Source organism: Rhinolophus sinicus, linkage group LG11, assembly GCF_036562045.2.
Source record: "Rhinolophus sinicus isolate RSC01 linkage group LG11, ASM3656204v1, whole genome shotgun sequence".
NCBI classification, from domain to species: domain Eukaryota; kingdom Metazoa; phylum Chordata; class Mammalia; order Chiroptera; family Rhinolophidae; genus Rhinolophus; species Rhinolophus sinicus.
The window spans coordinates 51,809,886-51,828,143 of record NC_133760.1 but is presented as its reverse complement, the minus strand read 5'-3'; positions in this window follow the sequence as shown (position 1 = coordinate 51,828,143).

Genomic DNA, 18,258 nt, shown 5'->3' with positions numbered 1-18,258 from the left:
TATGAGTTCTGCCACTTTGTTTGTACGGGCTTGGCGAGGTCCGCAGGAGAGGCCGCACCCCAGCCTGGGCCACGGCCCTGGCGGGCGACCGGAATGCGGGAGTCCTGCATGGAGTGTGGGGGCTCGGCCGCGGGGCCTGTGCTGGGCAGTGGGCCTGCGGTGGCCCCCGGCCTCGCCCGCTCTGCTCCTCCCCTCCTGCTTTCTCGCCCACTCCATCTTCCTCCCTGCCAGGCCTGGCCTGCACCTCCGTGCGTGCGTGCTTCCGTCTGCGTCTGTGTCGCTGTCCCCTGTCCCGCCACGCGCCACCAGCGCCAACTCTCCCGCCTTTGGCCACTGGGGCTCCCCGGCCGAGGGGCCCACGAGTGGTGGGATGACCCTCCAGGCCCAGGCTCAGGGAATGTCCTGCAGCTCTACCAGCCCCCGCAGACGCCCGCCCAGTTGGCCCCAGAAACGCGGAGGTCCACTGCCTCCCCCGCGGGGCGGGCAGGCAGAGGGCTCCGAGAGAGTTGGCATTTTCTTCCTTTCCTTTTTCTTCTCTTCCTTTTTTTCCCCGTTTTTAATGGCCACTTTTGCTATAGAGAGCATTCTTTTAAGGTAAATTGTGTGTGTATACAAATGTATGTATGCAGGTACACACACATACACACACACACACACACACAGGCAGGCGTAGATGAGCCCACCGTTCTGGGACATGTGACTACCTTGACTTTTAAAGGCACTCTGAATCCTCCCGCATTCGGGGAAGGAAGAAAATGTGTAAATAATCATTTCTGATCACTTTTTGTCTTTCCTTGTTTTTCTAAATATACATTTTATTTTTTGAAGGTGTGGTACAGTGTAAATTAAATATATTCAATATATCCCGCCAAGTCCATATATATAAACAAACACATTATATATATTACTCCACACTGTCTTGTGTTTAGTGTATGGAAAAAGACTCATGTCCAGATGTCCATCTGCGGCCAGGACAGCCCAGGGGGTGTGCCCAGGGCTGGGGCAGGAGTCATGGCTTTCCCCTGAGGCCTGAGGATGAACTTCTCTCTTTGCCTTAAACCTCTTTATTTCACTGCGATAATAGTTTCACTTTGTACATAACGAGTGTAAACGTTTTTAAAAAGGAAACTATAAAAACAAAAGTTGTAATTTAAAAATCTGTGAATAACCATCTGCTGCTTAGGAAACTCAATGAAATGATATGCCTTTTTAACAGGAAGCAAAGTTTTTTTGGTTTTTAAAGTTTTTTATTTTATTTTCAGTTTATAAAACGTGCATTTTACAGTTTCAGTATCAAATATTTATAATCTTATGAGAAATGAATGTTTCTATTTACAACTGTGGTTATCAAAATTGTGAACCTTCCCCCTGCATTTTTGTGTGTTTAAATTCTTGAAAGTTAACATTAAATAAAAAGAAAAAAACCGCTTTACTGTAAAACATTGGCTGTCCAAGGTGGAATGCCTAGTTTTTCTGAGTCTGTTTCTGAGTCCCAGCGCACGGTCCTGGGCACCCTCCCCCCCGCGAAGGTACCGGTGGCCTTAGTCCCAGGTTAAGCAGGGGTGCACAGGCCAACCTTTGTAGCTACGGGCACTTTTTAAAAATAATGAAGACACTGTGGCTATCTCAGAACAACCAAAGTTAAGTATACATCTCTCGACCAGATGGAAGTGTGCAAAAGCATGGACCTCTTCCACTGACGAGATATTTAAAATCCTGCAGACTGCAACAGGTCTCTGCCCCCCTGGCTGCTGCGCTGAGAGACTCCTTAGCCCCTGGGGCGAGGACTCTGATGTGACTGACAGAGGGGCTCTCCTCTTATATGTTTTGTTGCTGTTTTTACCGCCCACGTAAAGGACTTGGACCACATCCCAGGCGGATGTGGAAAAAGGACCGGCTTTGTCAGGAGGCGACCAGCCCTGGGTCCCAGGGTCTCCTCCGCCGGCCCAGAAGCCAGCGGGATCCACCTCCCAGGAGGCCGCGCAGGATAGTGCCCTGGAGCCCTGCACGCCCAGTTGCTCTATTTCCAAACTTTCTTGGTTTGGAAAGAAAGTTTTTCTGCTCCCAGTAGAAGAAGCTCAGACACTACTGGCAGGATCGTCTTCTGTTGCACACAGGCTGCTCCCCGGATTTGCGAAGACAAGTCGATGGAGGGAGCTCCGGGAGCGCCCCAGCGTCATCGCCAATGGGCGCCATCAGGCAGGCCCCCGCAGCGTCTTCCCCACTGCCGCTTTTGCACCTTTGTGAAGGTTCCTAGATTCAAAACAAAACAAAAGCCCACTAGCACAACTCCTATTATCTGATTGGACGCTCTCTTTTTAATAAAAGGACAACATAGCAACAGTAAGCGATGGTTTTATTTTTAATCTGTTTGCAAATCATAACACTATTAAGGGATAAGGTACAGTTTTGTAAGGTAATGAGTTCCCCATCCTCAGAGGCATGCAAACAGACATTAGGCCTATAGTGGCATAGAGATTTTTCTTTTTTGTCTCTGGGAGAGGATTTGACTGAATGAGCCTTCAGACCCTTAAAACTCTGAGATTCTGGTTTTGCTCTTACATTTATTACTTTTTTTTTTTTTAATCAGCAGGATACAATCCAAGCCTCCTCATGGAGCGTCCCTGCTTCACCAGCCAGCGCGCTCTCACTAGGGGAGAGTGGAGGCCAGAGCCAGGCCTACAGAGGAGTCCAGGCTCCTTTCAGAAATCCGGAGGCCCACACGGTCCCCCTGGGTGTCTGGGTGCCCCGGATCTGGACCCGGCCTGCAGCACGAGAGTCGGTGGCGTCCCCAACCCACCCCGCCAGACTGTCCGACCTGCAGGAGGCCGGTTTCCTAAACGTTTGTCAGTGGAAAGCTCCTTTACCAAGGAAATCCTTGCTCTTCCAAGCTGAACGGCCCCCACCCCCAGGCCTGGATGTGTCCCTGCAGCTGAGACTGAGACGAGTCCGCCAACCTCCGTGGCCGGGCAGAGACCGCCCTCCCCGGGCCTGCTTGGAGCCGGCGCTCCAGCAGGGTGCAGGCTGGAGAGGCCTGGCGGGTGCTCAGAGGACCTCTCTCCTCCAAACGCCAAAAACGGGTCGGATGAGTAACGTCCCACACTCATCCGAGGGTCGAAACTGGCGCAGTGGTCGTCCAGTGCGGACCCGCCATGTGCTTTCTTTAAGGACAAGGAAGGACACCAGTCTGACCGCCCAGAGGGCTCCATCTTTTTTGTTTTTTCCTTGCGTGCAAAGGGCAGATCGATGGGGCTCCTAGACCTCTGGGCACAGGTGTGCCCGGCGCACAGCGCGCGCAAACACCCAGGCACTATATATGCAAATGCACCCGCGGCCGCCCGGCGCGGTCTGGGAGCGGCGTGTGCTCGCTCCGGCTCAGCTAAAAGTCATTCTGTCTCCCGCTGGTTTAATATGCGACCTTCGCGGTCCCTACCCGCTCGGCAGCTCCCCAAGCGCCCCCGGGAGTGTCCCGGCTCCGCCGAAAACTGCAGCCTGCCGGGCAGAGCCGCGCGCGCTGGAAAGTGAATAGCGGCTGGTGACCACGGGCCACGTTGCCGAAGGCCTCTGGGGAGACGGGTCTGTCCCACGCCACCCGCACCTGTCAACCCCTGCACACAGGCGGGCAGCCCCCGCGCCGGGCCGGGGGAGGGACCCCACTGCCGCGCTCCGTCCCATCGGGGCGGAGGGCGAGGCCTCTTTCAGGCCTCGAAGCGGAGGAGGCAGGTGGGGGTGGCCTGGAGAGGGGCCTCCGCGGACGGGACAGCGCGCTGAGTCCCAGGACCCCACGGGCTTCAGGCCCCGCCGCCCTTGGTGCGGGTGCGTGGCGAACCCCGCGCAGACCATTCATGATATTATTAATCTCTAATACTCCATTCTATTTATACTTCCCGCCCACAGAAAATAAAAGGCCATTCTTGAAATCGCCTGAAATGTAATAATATTCATTAAATTGGCTCCTAATTAGGAGATTTAATCAAGCGTGCTCCGCCGCGCTGGGCTCCGGCTGGCGACGCTGATGACGACGGCGTTGTTACTATTATCGTTACTACTGGCCTCGTGCTCAGCCACTGGGGTGATGGCCACCTCTGCAGCTCAGGCCCAGCCCCCACAGAGGGATTTGGGGGTCCCCAAGATGGGCGGGGTGTGACTCAGGCCTGCTGCCCTTCGCCGCCCCAGCCAGGCCGTGCAAGGCCTGGGCGACAGATCTGGGCGCAGGTACGGTGACCCAAACCCAGAGGACCTCGGTGTCTCCGGGGACACCAGGGCGGGTTTTCTGGGGTGGGGGAACCTTGGCTCCAGAGCCAGGGTCTGTCCCATTGGCTGTCCCGCCCCCCTTCCTGGGCTGAGCCCCGGGCTTTGCGCAGAGCGGGAACAAAGAGTAGCGAGAGCTGCCTCCCTGTCAGCCTGGAAGGCGTCCCAGAGGCCCCCGCCCGCACCCCTGCCCCAGCCCCCGGAGACCCGGGAGGGAAGAGGCAACAAGCGCCCAGTGGGCTGCGCGGCGGTCGGCTCACAGCGCTGTCTCCTCCGTGGAGGGGTCGCGTGGGGAGAGCGCGGGGGAGGGACCCTGACACGCGGAGGTCCTCCGTGGGGCCGAGGAGCGTGGGGGAGCACTGCAGGCACCGAGCGTCTGGAAGCGTCGGGCGGCTGCCGCTCGTCCCCATCTGTCGAGCTGAGAGACTTGGCCGCGCGGTCCGAGCGCTCTGCCCGCGGAAGGGCAGCCTAACGCCTTTCAGCCGGCGCGTTCGGGGTTCTCTGCTCCCGCCAAGTCCTTTGTCTGCGCGGGGACCGTCAGGCTCCGCCGCCCGAGTTTGCCCTCCTCCTTCCCCCGGCCTCTACCCCCTCCGCTAACTTCCCTTTCTTCCATTGCTTTTTTCTCCTCTTTGGATGGGTAATCACAGGCTCCAGCTGCCCCGTTTCTGTGTCTGCCGCCCCTCCCAGCAGCAGACCGGCCGCTTCCCTCCAATTTCGCCAGCACCCTGGTCCCTGCCCGCCCGCTGGCGTCATTTCGTGGCCATGGCACGTTGCATCTGAGTTTTCCCTTTGGGCCAGAACTTCGTCCCAAGGTTTTTGATAGTTTTGCTCTCCCACTCCCATCAGCAAAATGTGAATCTTGCAAACTGGCATTTGTTTCGATTCAGGCAGTCGGGACATGGCAGAATCACCCATCCTTTTGCACAGTTTGACTCTCGCCAAGGCTAGTATTACACTCCGTTACTGCAGGTAAGGTGCCCCAGGAAACCATTTTCACCATGACTCAGAGGCTGTCTGCTGTCTCAGAGAATGCCTTCCCATGCTAACACATCTGGATGGAAATTGGGAAGTTCTCAGTCCCAGGAATGGAAGAGGGCGAGGCTGCCTTCCAAACTTGCATTTGTTGGGGAAGAGACTGCAGCCTGCAAAGAGAGCATTAGGCCGAGCGGGCTTTCAGATGCCCAAAGCTTCTCGCGCCACACCTTGGCTCCAGGACAGCTGGGGTCTCGCGGTTTTTCATGCAAATAGTTATATAACATCACTTAGCACTGGAAGACGTGTGGTGCCCTGACAATTACAGAGTTCTGTCACCAGGCATTCAAATCGAAGCTCGACTGCCAGTGTGTTACTCACCCCCGCAGCCCAGTCACTCCTCTCTGACAGAAGGGACATCTACCTCGCAGGCTTCCTGGGGCTCCGCAAGTGGAAGGAAAAACGGAGCTGGTGTCACGCCCAGGCTGCCCCTCCACAGCCCGGTCCTACTTCTGGTAGAGCACCCACACCTGCCTTGCTTCTCCCACCCAGTGTTGCATTTGTGTAGCATTTAGGGAAAGGAAAAAGGAGAAAATCACAAACAAACAGAGACAATACCCACGTGATTATAGAAAGTGCTGTGGTAGGAACTGAGGGAGAATGGACGACCGTACTCGCTAGTGAAAATTCAGAACTCTAGCACTTTCCAGAAACACCCCCGACCCCCTTTATTTTTTGAACCCCACCTAAGTGTGTTTTGTTATCTCAGGGCTCAAACACCACATGCATCTTCGTATCAGCATTCAGCACGCCCTTTCCTGACCTCAAAATAAACAAGGTGCTGTGTGTTGGATTTCTACAGAAGCCCAACAAGTGGACACATCACCCCACTGTCGGTCCCCGTCGGTCATTGCGGCCCAGGGCAGTGAGTCCCGTGGCTACCAGACAGACTTGACTCAAAGCAGAGGCAGGGGTGCCACGCAGACAGTGAGAGCTGAAAGCCACCTGGCACGTGTGTCCCAGCCAAGCCGTGCGTCGTCCGAGGGCGAGTGGCTCCCACGGTGTGGCCGGCTTCTTCTGTCTAAATAGTGAAGGGTGTAAGTAACCCTTTTAAATTAATTGCTGTTCCTATAGCTAAAAGCATAACAGGCTTTGATTACATGCTAACGAGAATGAAACATAATCCTGAATTAATTATGTGGAGATAATTTTATAATTCTCTCATTCAATTTGAGAAGCAATGTGTTGTTAACACCCCTGCCCCCCATTTTAACAGGAGTGATGATGATTCAAGATAAAAAGGGTCCGAAACGTGGACCTTTTAAAAGACCTAACAAGGCTGTCTCTTCTTTTTCCCCAAATGGCAAAAGTGGCAATCAACTCAGCCCCCCTATTGTCTCTTTACCTGCGGGTGCTCCCCTCCCCCAGAAAGTGGAAAACCCTGGAAAATCTCAGACAAAAGGGCTGTCGGAGGACCGCGTTTCCCAGCGCTGACCTGCTCTCAAATGCTAAAGACAGTGATCTGCATTTCTATTCTGTCCAGCTTGTACGTGGAAGTAACACCCAACGGCCAGCCAGAGGCCTGGAGAAAGCCGGGGTCTCTGAGACACTCCAGCGGGGTGTGAATGGAGCCTGGGGCGGGGGCCTGGCATGAAGGTCAAACCCCAGCCACCATTGCAGTGGCTCATTTCCTCTCCCCAACACCAGTGCCCTGGGAGGTGCCTGTGCAGGGCCCGGCAGGACCAGAGTCTGCCCCTCCTCCTCCCTCCCTGCGGTCCCCCCACCCCCTCAGTCCTCAGGAGGAGGCTCTGTTGGCATTAGAGGTGAGGTCCAGCAGGAGGTGCCACCCTCAGACCAACTCAAAGCCTATTCCGTTGTCAGGCTGGCCTTTCCAAACGGTTCCAGGGGAATCTGAAGGGTTACAGGGCCAGCACAGCTGGTTGGGATGGAGAGTTAGATTGTCTTTGGAGGTGATCAAAGAGCAGCCAGATACATTCCCTTTGGTTACTGAGTGGGCCCTAGAATTTATTTTGGCCAATTGCACGTTGCCTCAAAGTGGGTGACTGGTGACTGAAAAAGGTGGCTTTTATGCAGGGACAGGAGCGTGCCCTGTGGGTATCTGGGCCCTAAGGAAACAAAACCAGCGCATCAGAGGATGGAGGTAACACAAACCCACTGGCGTCCCAAGCCAAACAGCACCAAACCCAGCACACGGGGCGTGACAGTGGCCTTTGTGCCCAGCGCCAAATGAGGGAGCTGGGCGCCACGCAGAGGCGGCCAAAGTTGGACACACAAACAGGTAAGTACATCCATTAGGGCAAACTAAGGGCTGGGGCTCCTTGCCTTTGCACTAGGATTTGCAGGGGGGGCACTCCCTTCCCCCTACAGGGGTATTTCAACCTTTTTTTTTTTTTTTTTTTAAATGCTTCCTAGTCCAACTTGAATATGCAATGAGACGCCAGAGCTTTGTGGCGGAAATATAATTAAACTGGTGAAAGACGTAAAAGATGAAGAATGAGGATGACATCAGGCCGATTTCACACTTGGCAGTCGGGTAGCTGGGCCCAAGCCGTGCTCTCGCCACGCAAGGCAGATCAAAGTGCCCTGCCACTGCTAAAAAGGCAAAGGGGGACTTAAGTATGCTAATCCCCAGGACAAATATATTTTAATCTTGTTAGAATACAAGTTAATGCTGCTGCTCAGTGGCTGAACTTGGTCAGACTGTAGAGATCCATTTTTTATTTTAGCTATGAATGAGGCAGGCCTCCTGGCTTATTCACAGGTAGTAATAGTGAACTGGCAAAACGAACCCCTCTTTGGGCTGTGTCACCCCCACCTTGAGCTGCCTATGCAGGGGGTGGGGGCGGGGGTGGGGAATTCCAGAGGCTGCCAGGAAAGGATGATCCCAGCGCCATTCATGCCGACACCCCCCCCATCCCACCCTCTTTCTACAGAACTTCCTGATGGCTGAGAAAGAAACTCAGCTCATTTGGCAGAGAAGAAACAGGAAAACTCTGAAATTAATTAAAAGATTCTCCAAAGCAATCTGTTTCCCTTTAGGCCTGAGGTTTGACAACCAAAGCAATTCCTTGCTCTCAGCCCTCTCACTTCAATTTTTACAACGTCAGTTTTCATTACTATTAATTATTTGCCGAGCTCCAAGCGTACATTCTGTATTGCCCCGGTTAGCAGGAAGCTCACAGGTTCTTGCCTTTCTAAGTTTCAATTCCTGTTACAGGTGAGTACATAAGTTGTGCGTGTTTGCATATGCAAGACGCCAGGTCCAGGCAGAAGAATGTCACTCTGTAACGTTCCCCCTCACACAAGACCATTATGGTAAAATATTTTATCTAATCGCAGATCCATCTGGATATCTGGGTGCGAGAGCGCGTGAGTGTGTGTGTGTGAGAGAGAAAGAGCATGAGCTCCGGAGACGGAACGGTAAGGTTACAGAAGGTTAAACTGCGCTGCAGAACCTGCCTGCTAAATATTGCAGATGGCAGCCATCTAAAAGACAATTTCTGTCTTTCTGCTCTAGTGTGTGTTAGAATTCCCTCTGCCTCGGGCATAAAACCTGACTCCCACTAAGCATGCCTCAAATCCTCGCATTGCAAAGATGAGCCTTTGCCCTCCTGGATCCCAGCTGACCCACCATCCCCCAGGGGAGCCGACGGGGGAGGGGAGAGGGTTTGGAAGGCCTGGTCCCAGCACCCACCTCCCCTGGTCTCCAGCACTTAGGAATGTCCATTTCTGCCGTAAAGCTTCATCTCCTTAAAGTTGTGAAGCAATTCATGTGCACTGTAATTACTGTAAATCCACAATTGGTATAGGTGGTAGGTTTCAAAACTCCAGAGAAGTGAGGCTGAGGGAAGCTTAGTGGCCAGCAGCCAAACTCTGGCCGAGGAGTTTTCCAGGATTCCCTTCCCTTCCTCTTACCGCTTCTCTCCATTCCTTTACGATGTGTCCTTTAGCTGACGGTTACCTCAAAGACATGCTAGCACTTCCGTTATTTCTTATCCCAGCAGTCAGGGTTCCCAGACATTTGGTCTATTATATCTTTCTGTCTTAAATAATGACCACACCTAACATTTATGGAGTTCCTACTGCGTGCCAACATATCAGTTACCTAGGGCTGCCACAACAAAGTACCACCAATGGGGTGGGGGAGGACTTGAAACAACTGAAATGTACTGTCTCAGTTCTGGAAGCAGAAACCCAGGCACCAGCCGCGTAGGCTCCTTCTGGGACTCCAAGAGAGAACCTGCCCCACATCCCTTCCAGTGTCTGGCCATCAATCCTTGGCATGCCACAGCCTGTCAGAGGACCACCCCTATCGCTGCCTCTGTCTTCACGTGGCCCTCTCCCTCTGTGTGTGGCTATGCCCCACTTCCCCTTTTTCTAAGGACACCAGTTATACCAGGTTAGGGACCCACCCTCACTCAGTGTGGTCTGGTCCCTCGATTCCATTTGCCGAGACTATCTCTAAATAAGTCCCAGTCACAGGTTCACGAATGCACACGAATTTGGGGGACACAGCCAGACTTAGTATATAATGTGGCTTACCTCAAACCATTCTCATAATAAACCCTACACAGTGGATTCTGTCGTTGCCATCATTTTAGGGGGGAGGAGACCAGCAAAGGACAGCCTGGCGGGGCTGCGGGAGCTCTTGCTCTCACAGGACACTACCCTTCAGCTTCCTCTGCTGGTGTGTGGCATCTGTGACGTGTCCCTGACTTTAGTTGGGGCCTGGCTAGCCTGCATTCGTGTCACCCAGTGAGACACGTAGAACAATTCATGGGAACCCGCTTTGTCACCTGCACGGGCTACACAGATGCAAAGCACGCTGTTCCTGGGTCCCCCTCTGCCTGTCCCCGTCTGGGCCTTGCTTTGCTCCCCCGGAACCTGAGGAGAGATGACGGAAGCTATTGTGGAGACACCTGCAGGAGCTGGCACACGGAAGCATTCAGCACTGTGCCTGGCAGAGGGCTGCTGCATGACGTGTTGGCGGTGACTAGGATACGAGCCTCCCACATCTCTGCCAAGCTCACCTATGACTTGTTAACTGTAAAGACGCTGAGCTCTAAACTCTTGTGTGATGCCCTGTGGGTTTCCCAGTTTTAGGTCAGTCTCAGCCCCTCCTCCGTCCTAGGGCCCCAGGCAGCATTGTCACAGACAGGAGCATGGGCCTTGCCAGGCCAGACCTGACTGTGAACTTGGGTGGACCATGGGCAAGGAAGGCCCTGGTCTGCTCTGTGTCTTGCTGTCCCCAAAATAGGGACACCACCGCCCCCCAGCCTCAGAGGGGGATTGAAATTCTGCATGTACCCAGCCTGGCACAGAGAAGCATTGCTCTCTGTTCACTGTGCCCACTAGGTGCTGAGCACACAGAGTGACTAGGAGCTGTCATCATTGTGTTCACTGTTGCTGGCTTCCTGACTCCCTGTGTGACTGAAGCTAATTCATGTAAGTGGCCCAATAACGTTTGGAACTGAGGTTCTCAAAATGGAAGCTAGAGTCCTCTTGGCAAGCCTGGGACACACAGACATGGAGAACAACGGGACACATGGCCGCACACCAAGCTGGACCCCGTGGTGATGCAGGTCCAGCCTTAGGCCAAGAAGAACAGAAGGTCGGTTAAGGACGGCCCCCAGGCAGGCAGAGGCGTGGCGGAGACACCGGATTAGCACTGACCAATGTTCTTGGGGCGAAGTGACCCATTACACTCGCAGGTCCAAGGCTCACAAGAGCTGTGAGAGCGCCCCAGGGTCTCCCTTTGCTGCCTCCACAACTCTGTACGTCTCAGCTTAGATGCTGATGTCACAGAGCACTGAAGCCCACGCCCACCTGGATCTCTAAATGACCGTGTGGAGCAGAGCCCACCTGCTCACTGAGGACATGCAGAGTTAGGGCGACGAGATGGTAAGGCACGCAGTTAATTGGCCAGAGCAGCCCCTGCCAGCTCACCCTGGCCGTGCAGTGACCTACCCGGAAGCCTGTCCATCACACCACAGTGACCATGGCCTGTCCCTCCGTCTCAGGCCAGCCCCGTCCCGAGGGAAGAGAGAGGGTCTTGCTGCCCTTGCCATTCATGTCTGTGTCCTTCGTTCTCACCTCCCCACTGCTCCCTCAGGTGCTTAGACCCAGGATGAGGAAGAGGAAGGTGGAGGTCCCACCCAGACCTGGTATGACAAAGGACACTTTTCCATTGCTCTGACTACCTGTTGTGTAATTATGAAACAGCAAGGGGGCCCATCTGAGCATTTTCCTGGAGGGCTGAGAATGGAAAGCTGAGCACGAGTGAAGGCAGACGCAGCGTCTTCCTGGTGTGGACATAAACCTGCACTACGTTCAAAGCTGCTGAGCGGTGCCACACGCCCTTCCATCACCGGGGCCTGGCTCCAAAGCAACAGGATTCGGATGTGCTGACCTAGCACCACTTTTGTCATCTCCCCAGTACAGTAAAAACGTAGGCTAATGCATTCAAAATTATTCCTACACCCTACCCTCTCGTGTGATGATCTTGGGTGAAACTTGTGGCCACGTAACACCCCTCCACCCCAAAATAGGAGGTGTTTTTACACACTACCAAACACTGGAAGCCGAGACGGTTTTTTTCTTGTTTTTCAAAGATCATCCATGGACTTACATTTGGAGTTTCATGTAATTTGCTAGGACTGAGACAGAAGAGTGGGAAAGAAACAGGCTGCCACATACAGTTGAACAGGTTACTCACTGCACAAGGGCAGCCCACTGAGGTGAGTTAAAACCCAGCCTGTATTTTGTTTGCCAAGCTCTGTTTGCCAAGCCTGGCGTAGGGCTGCGTCCACCTCGAGGAAGGGGTGCATTCTTTTAATAGAATGAAGGTGCCACCAGCTTTGTCCTCATGACTGTACACTGTGACTGACAAAGAGGAGACTTCCTCTCATTTGAACAGATATTTGTGGTGGGCTGTGAGTGAGGCAGGGAGGGGCTTCCAGAGAAAGTGGGCCACACCCAGGTGGGAGGGGCGTTTGCTGCTTCAAAGGAACAGCTGGTGGCAGGAGACACCTAAATACCTGCTGGCTTCCTAAAGCCAAGAAAAGTGCAGTCACTCCCCAAGGATGGAGCCCTGATCAGATCGACCTCACAAGTCGGCCAATTTCCATCACAACGGCCCAAAGGCAGGTGTTGGGCAGGTGGTGACCTGGAGCCCAGATGGCAAAGGGGCTTTGCTCTTCCTGGGATAAAAATGGGGCCCCAGGTAGTCTCTGGCAGGTCACAGGCAGTGGGTGACCTGGACCTACACCAGAGCCCCTCCCAATAGTCCCCAGAACCAACATACTTGGAGGTTGGCTTCAGACCATAGCAGAGCACTGCTCAATTAGCCCCACAAGTGGCACACCCAAAGGGTGGTCTCAATAGACACCAGAGCCCCCTGGGGCAAATCCCACTCAGTGGGACTACCTGGTGGGAGCTACAAAGTGATCTGCAATAGTTCGCTGCCTGTGCTTCAGTTGTAGATGCATGTGAGAGGCCACACTGAGAACTGAGAACTTCTGCCACCAGTACCAGGCCTGGGTACATGCGCAAAAAGCCAGGACACCCTGAGGCCTGCTGCCCTTCCAGCTCCCTTAAGGTTCAGCCGCTGATAAAGCCCCGTGTGGTACCCAAGTTGGGTGAGGCAGGGTGTGAGGGAGTCACTAGAATGGGAATAGTTGTGGTCACCAGGTTAATGTAAATTCTGGTTTGGTGCCCGTGCTGAGCCTGGAGCTACTCAGCAAAAGTCTCAGAGCTCACTGAGGCCAGCTGCTGCCCACCTGGGGCCCGTGGACTCTGACAGTTTTCCCAGAAAGAGTGCAACGTGGAAGGGGCTGGCTGTTGGCAGAGAAAGCGCCTCCCACTGTGTGAAAGTGGGGTGGGGCGGGGTCCCAGCTGAGTCAGCAGGGCGGAGCCCCGGAGCTCACCAGGCCAATCAGATTCAGATTTGGGCGTAAGCGTGGGGGCGGGCTCAACACAGAAACCATGGCACCTGCCTGCGGGCTGTACCGGGCAGGTCTCCTCACAGGGAAAACGGCGACTGTCCTCCAGGCCTCCCCCCGAGGCCACACACCTCAGTCTGCTCCCCGTATGCCCCTGATGTCCCCCCGAGTCACCGACCCTCCGCTGGAGCCCAAGGTGAGTGCCTGCGAGCGAGTGAGTCTGTGCGCGGCCCTTTAAGAGGACGCCTGGTTTACTGTCACCCTCTGTCCCACCTGAACTGTCGGAATCCCCATTGGTTTTCACAGCCAGACGTTGTGGGGGCTCCTCTTCCCGGCACCAGTGCTCCAGGCTGGGGAGGTTGGTGTGGGGCTGGGATCCCTCACTCCTCTGGGGGAACCTCTGTGACCAAGAGATCCCTCCTGGTTCTCAAGTGCCACACAGGTATGGGGCCCGTTCTGCGTCTCCGCCCCCCTCAGTCTCCACCTGTCTTCTTTACATCCTGAGTTATAAAACTGTTGAGCCAGACGTCAGATGGTTCTCCAGGTTGTTCTATAATTTAGTTGTAATTTTAATATGTTCATGGAAGGAAGCAGGCACAGTGCTTTTCTACTCTGCCATCTTGGATCTCCTTGTTCTGTCTTTCTTAAGGTCATGACCCCTCAGAAAGCTCAAGAGCCCCTCCAGAGCTCTGACCCCCCCCCGGGGGCCCTGCATTCCTGCACATGCCCCGTGAGGTCAGATGGAGCCCTAAGCAGGGGTCAAGGGGAGGCTTCTTCCTGGGGAGAATTCTCCCAGGGCTATAAGTCACACACCAGGTCCTCTGAGCCAAAGACACTTGTTCCTGGGGGTCCAGGGCTGTGGGAGGGGTACACGTATATTGGAGATCCTGCTGAGAAAACTCGGACCCTGCTCATGGTGTCCCTGAGGTAGGTAGGAGGGGACCACAAGTTATCATCACTTAGCAAAAGGTGCTGGGTGATCTAGACAAGATGAATTTCTTGGCTGTCGTGTGAAGTCCCAGGGGATGTGTTTGCTCATCAGAGAGAACTTTGTGCACAATTGTCTGTGACTTGACAGCTGGACAAAAGCCACAGGAGGACTGGGAGGTTTTTTTACTGGTCAGGTGGCCGTCCCTTCACACATCGCCACACGGTCCCTCACCAAGTGCCCCTTGGGAGGTGGCACAGAGAGAGGCCAAGAGCAGGACTCTGGGTTTGCATCACCAGTCGGCCACTGCCCAGCGTGTGAGCCTGGGGCCACTTCTCAACCTACCTGTGCCTCAGTTTCCCCATCTACAGTGCTTTCTTCATTAAGTCATAGGACGACTGGCTGCACCTGCAGACCAGACACCTGGACACTTGTTTGCGCTGTTTGCTTTGAATTATCTACTCTGAGAGCCAGGTCCCGGTCCTACTGCCTGAGACCGAGGGTCAGGGGTCAGAACCCGGCGATGCCCTCACAGCCTGCTTGCCCTCTCCAGCCCTACTTGTCCTCGTCTGTTCAACGATTTCCAGACTTGTCAGGTAAAAGGATCTCTTTTTAACATCCAAAGATTTTGAGATCCATAACCTGACAGTAATTATAGTTTTAGTACTTTCTGAGAAAACATAAAGACAAAAAAACAATTCTCAGTTCCATGGATCTTTTATTTTATTTTAAGATTTTTTATTTTGTTGGGGAAGGGGAACAGGACTTTATTGGGGAACAGTGTGTACTTCCAGGACTTTTTTCCAAGTCAAGTTGTTGTCATTTCAGTCTTAGTTGTGGAGGGCGCAGCTCAGCTCCAGGTCCAGTTGCTAGTTGCAGGGGGCAGAGCCCACCATCCCTTGCGGGAGTTGAGGAATTGAACTGGCAACCTTGTGGTTGAGAGCCCACTGGCCCACGTGGGAATCGAACCAGCAGCCCTCGGAGTTAGGAGCATGGAGCTCTAACTGCCTGAGCCACCGGGCCGGCCCTCCACGGAGCTTTTAAATGACTGTTTATCAGTCACATTAGATCCACATATATTTGGAGGACAAATCCTATGGTCATCTTATCACTAAAGCTGCTGTGTATGCACGCACTTTGAGGTTACCTCCTGAGCTCCTCACAGCAGGGCCATGTGGTTGGCACCATTTCTGACCCATTTTACAGGAGGAGAAACTGAGTCTCAGAGTATAAAGCTTTGATTTCAGGGCTGAGCAGGTTCCTTCCTGACGAGCAAAGCACTGGGCAGGGGATGGGAGGAAAGCAGATCCTCTGGGAAGGCGACCACATGCACACGTTCCTGGTGGGCGCTCCGCCTGGCGCTGGGACCCCAGCCCAGGTCAATGCTCCCCTCTATCTGTTTGTCCATCTACCTGGTCTGGGCGAGCACCCGCCAGCAGAGAAGGGTCTCAGTGACCGTGGGATCACAGACAGTGCTGGGTGAGAATTTGTGCCCGTGAAACTGGGGACACGAGTGCCAGCTGGGCCAGTGAGGTCCTGGGAGGAGCCGCAGGCGACTGTGAGCTGAGGACAGAGAGGGGATGCACAGGGATTAAAGCTGGGAAGATGGCAAGGGGGCCCCAGTCAGTGAGTGACAGGAAGGAGGGTAGCAGGCTGTGCCGCCAGCCGCTCTGGTCGGAGATGACGGATGGAGGCGGGGCTTCTGTGAGAGGCCAGGAGAGGGCCTTGCTCTGTCCCCAGTGGGCGTGGACTGTCGTCCTCCTCGGGTGAGGACAGAGGCCCTTGCAGCACCCTGCCACTCCATCCACACTGCACAGGCCGGGAGACGAGCGCCAGAGGTGGCACTGCTGTGACCCAGGACTGTGTTCCGGCTGTGTCCTTGGGTGTTCTCAGGCTCTTCCGGGGACAGCCCAGGGCAGCTGTGAGGACACAGGAAGCACTCGCCTGGGGAGCCCTCGCTCCCAGGGATTGTCCTGAGCCCCGCTGACCAGGACTTCACGGTTCACAAGCCCCCAGAGGCAAAGGGTGAATGGTGGCCACTCCCAGAGCCCAGGAGCTGGAGGGGCCACCGGCTGCACGCTTGACTGCGCCTTCTGTGTGTGGGGGGCTTTAAAAGTGGGCAGAGCTGAGGCCCAAAGAGAAAAGGAGGACCATCTCAGGAAGTGGGGGCATCGGCTCTCACCGGACACAGTCTGTTCCGTTTCTAATCCGGGGCTGGGCCTGGGACTGTCGTGCCCTGACCCACAGGGCTCGGTGGGGACAATGAGGCAGTGAGCCTGCCCAGGCGAGGCTGGGACCACAGGGCTGAGCTTTTCCAAGAAGAAAAAACATGGAGGATGGGGCTCCTTGGCCAAGACCGGAATTCTTCCTTAGCCCTGGGGCATCTCTAGGACGAGGCTGCTTTTCCACTCTGAAAGGGTGAAAGTGATTTGTCATATACTTACAATTACCCACCAACTTTTAGCAACACATGTCACCAACGAGCAAAGACCTGTGTCCCCACCAAACTCCCCACACCATCTGGCAGGCCCGCTGGCCTCGTAACACCTGAGGGGAGCTGCCCGGACACCTGAGCTCAGGGCTAGGCATCCAGAACCTGCTCCCTTTCCCCCAGAAGTCCTCGGCCCTTCTTTCTAGCGCTTTCTCCAGGAAGAAGGGGAAGCTGAGGATGGGAGTGGACTGGTCCGGTGGGAAGGCCAGCCAGCGGCAGCCTTCGCTGGCCGGTTGCCATGGTTAGCTCCAGGCATCCCGGCTGGTCACAGGAAACGCGGCTGTAGGACTGGGTACACAGGAGAGAATGGGCTAACGTGGAAGATGGAAATTTTAAAAAAATGCACAGTTTAGAGAACCCCATAGAAACTAAAGGGGGGAAAAGGTGAAGACAGTCCAACAAAGGCCAGAAGAGCAAAGAGAATCAGCAACCAGATGAAGTAATAGGGTGAGAGAGGGGAAGAGGGTGTGGGGGCAGGGGGTGCCGATGGGGAAGCAAGAGTGAGGGAGGAGAAGCGCTGTGCGGCGTCTCGGGGGACAGGAAGGCTGACGCAGCAACAGAAGCGGCACTGAAGCCAGGCCTGGGGTGGAGGACCAGAGAGAAGCTGGGGGGCTGGGGGAAACTAACAAGGACAGAACCTCTACCCAAACATATCAGTAAGGAGAGTGGCGACTGGTGTTCCAAAGAATCATGGAACAACCATGAAGCTCAGCTGTCGTCCAGTCCAGCTCCTTTCTTTTCTAGGGAAGCCCAGGGTGAGGTGTCTGCCCACGGTCACAGCCGCAAGCTCTTTGCCTGTGCCACTGGCCTGCTTTTCATTCATCTAGTATTTATTTAGCTATTTACTTTGATCGAGGTCTAACTGATATACAACATTTTGCACCCATTTCAGAGGTACAGCGCAATGACTCAAAATTTGTATAGTGAGTTGCTGTGACCGCCGTTAATAAGACCACATTGCATATTTGAAAGTTGCTAAGAGAGTAGATCTTAAAAGCTCTCATCACAAGAAAACAATTTGGTAACGACGGAAGGTGATGGATGTTAACTAGACTTTTCATGGTGATCATTTCTCAGGATATTCAGTCTGTGTGTTGAATACCCAGTCACACTTGAATACAGGAGGGGCAAGACTAATGTTGAGGGAGTGGGAAGGGTTAACACAGGCGGACAAACACAGGACGGGGAGGGCAGCACTTGGGCTGGTGGGGGGCAGCCTGCAGGGAGGAGAGAGGGCAGCTGGAGGTATGTGAGGCGCCATCTTGATCCATGGAGCTGGGTGAGGCCCAAGCAGGGACTGGTGGCTGGGCTGGTAGATTTGAGGTGGGGTGGGTGCGCCAGAGCAGGTGGTAGATGTGAGGTGGGGTGGGTGCACCAGAGCAGGTGGTAGATGTGAGGTGGGCCAGAAGGGGGTGGCCTTGCAGCAGACGTGCGGGACCAAGGGAAGTGGGAAAGGAAGATGGCCCTGGACCAGGGTGGGGGGAGTGAGAGTTGTCTTCCTGCAGTGAGAGGTCACTGGGATGGCCTCAGCGACTTAGTGAAGAGCCATGACCTGTGTGTGTCGTAATCCTGGATGTCACACGATGTACAAATGACAGAAAGGGAAATAGGGGAAGCTAGACCTTTGATTTATGAAAACAGTGAAAGAGTGCAGT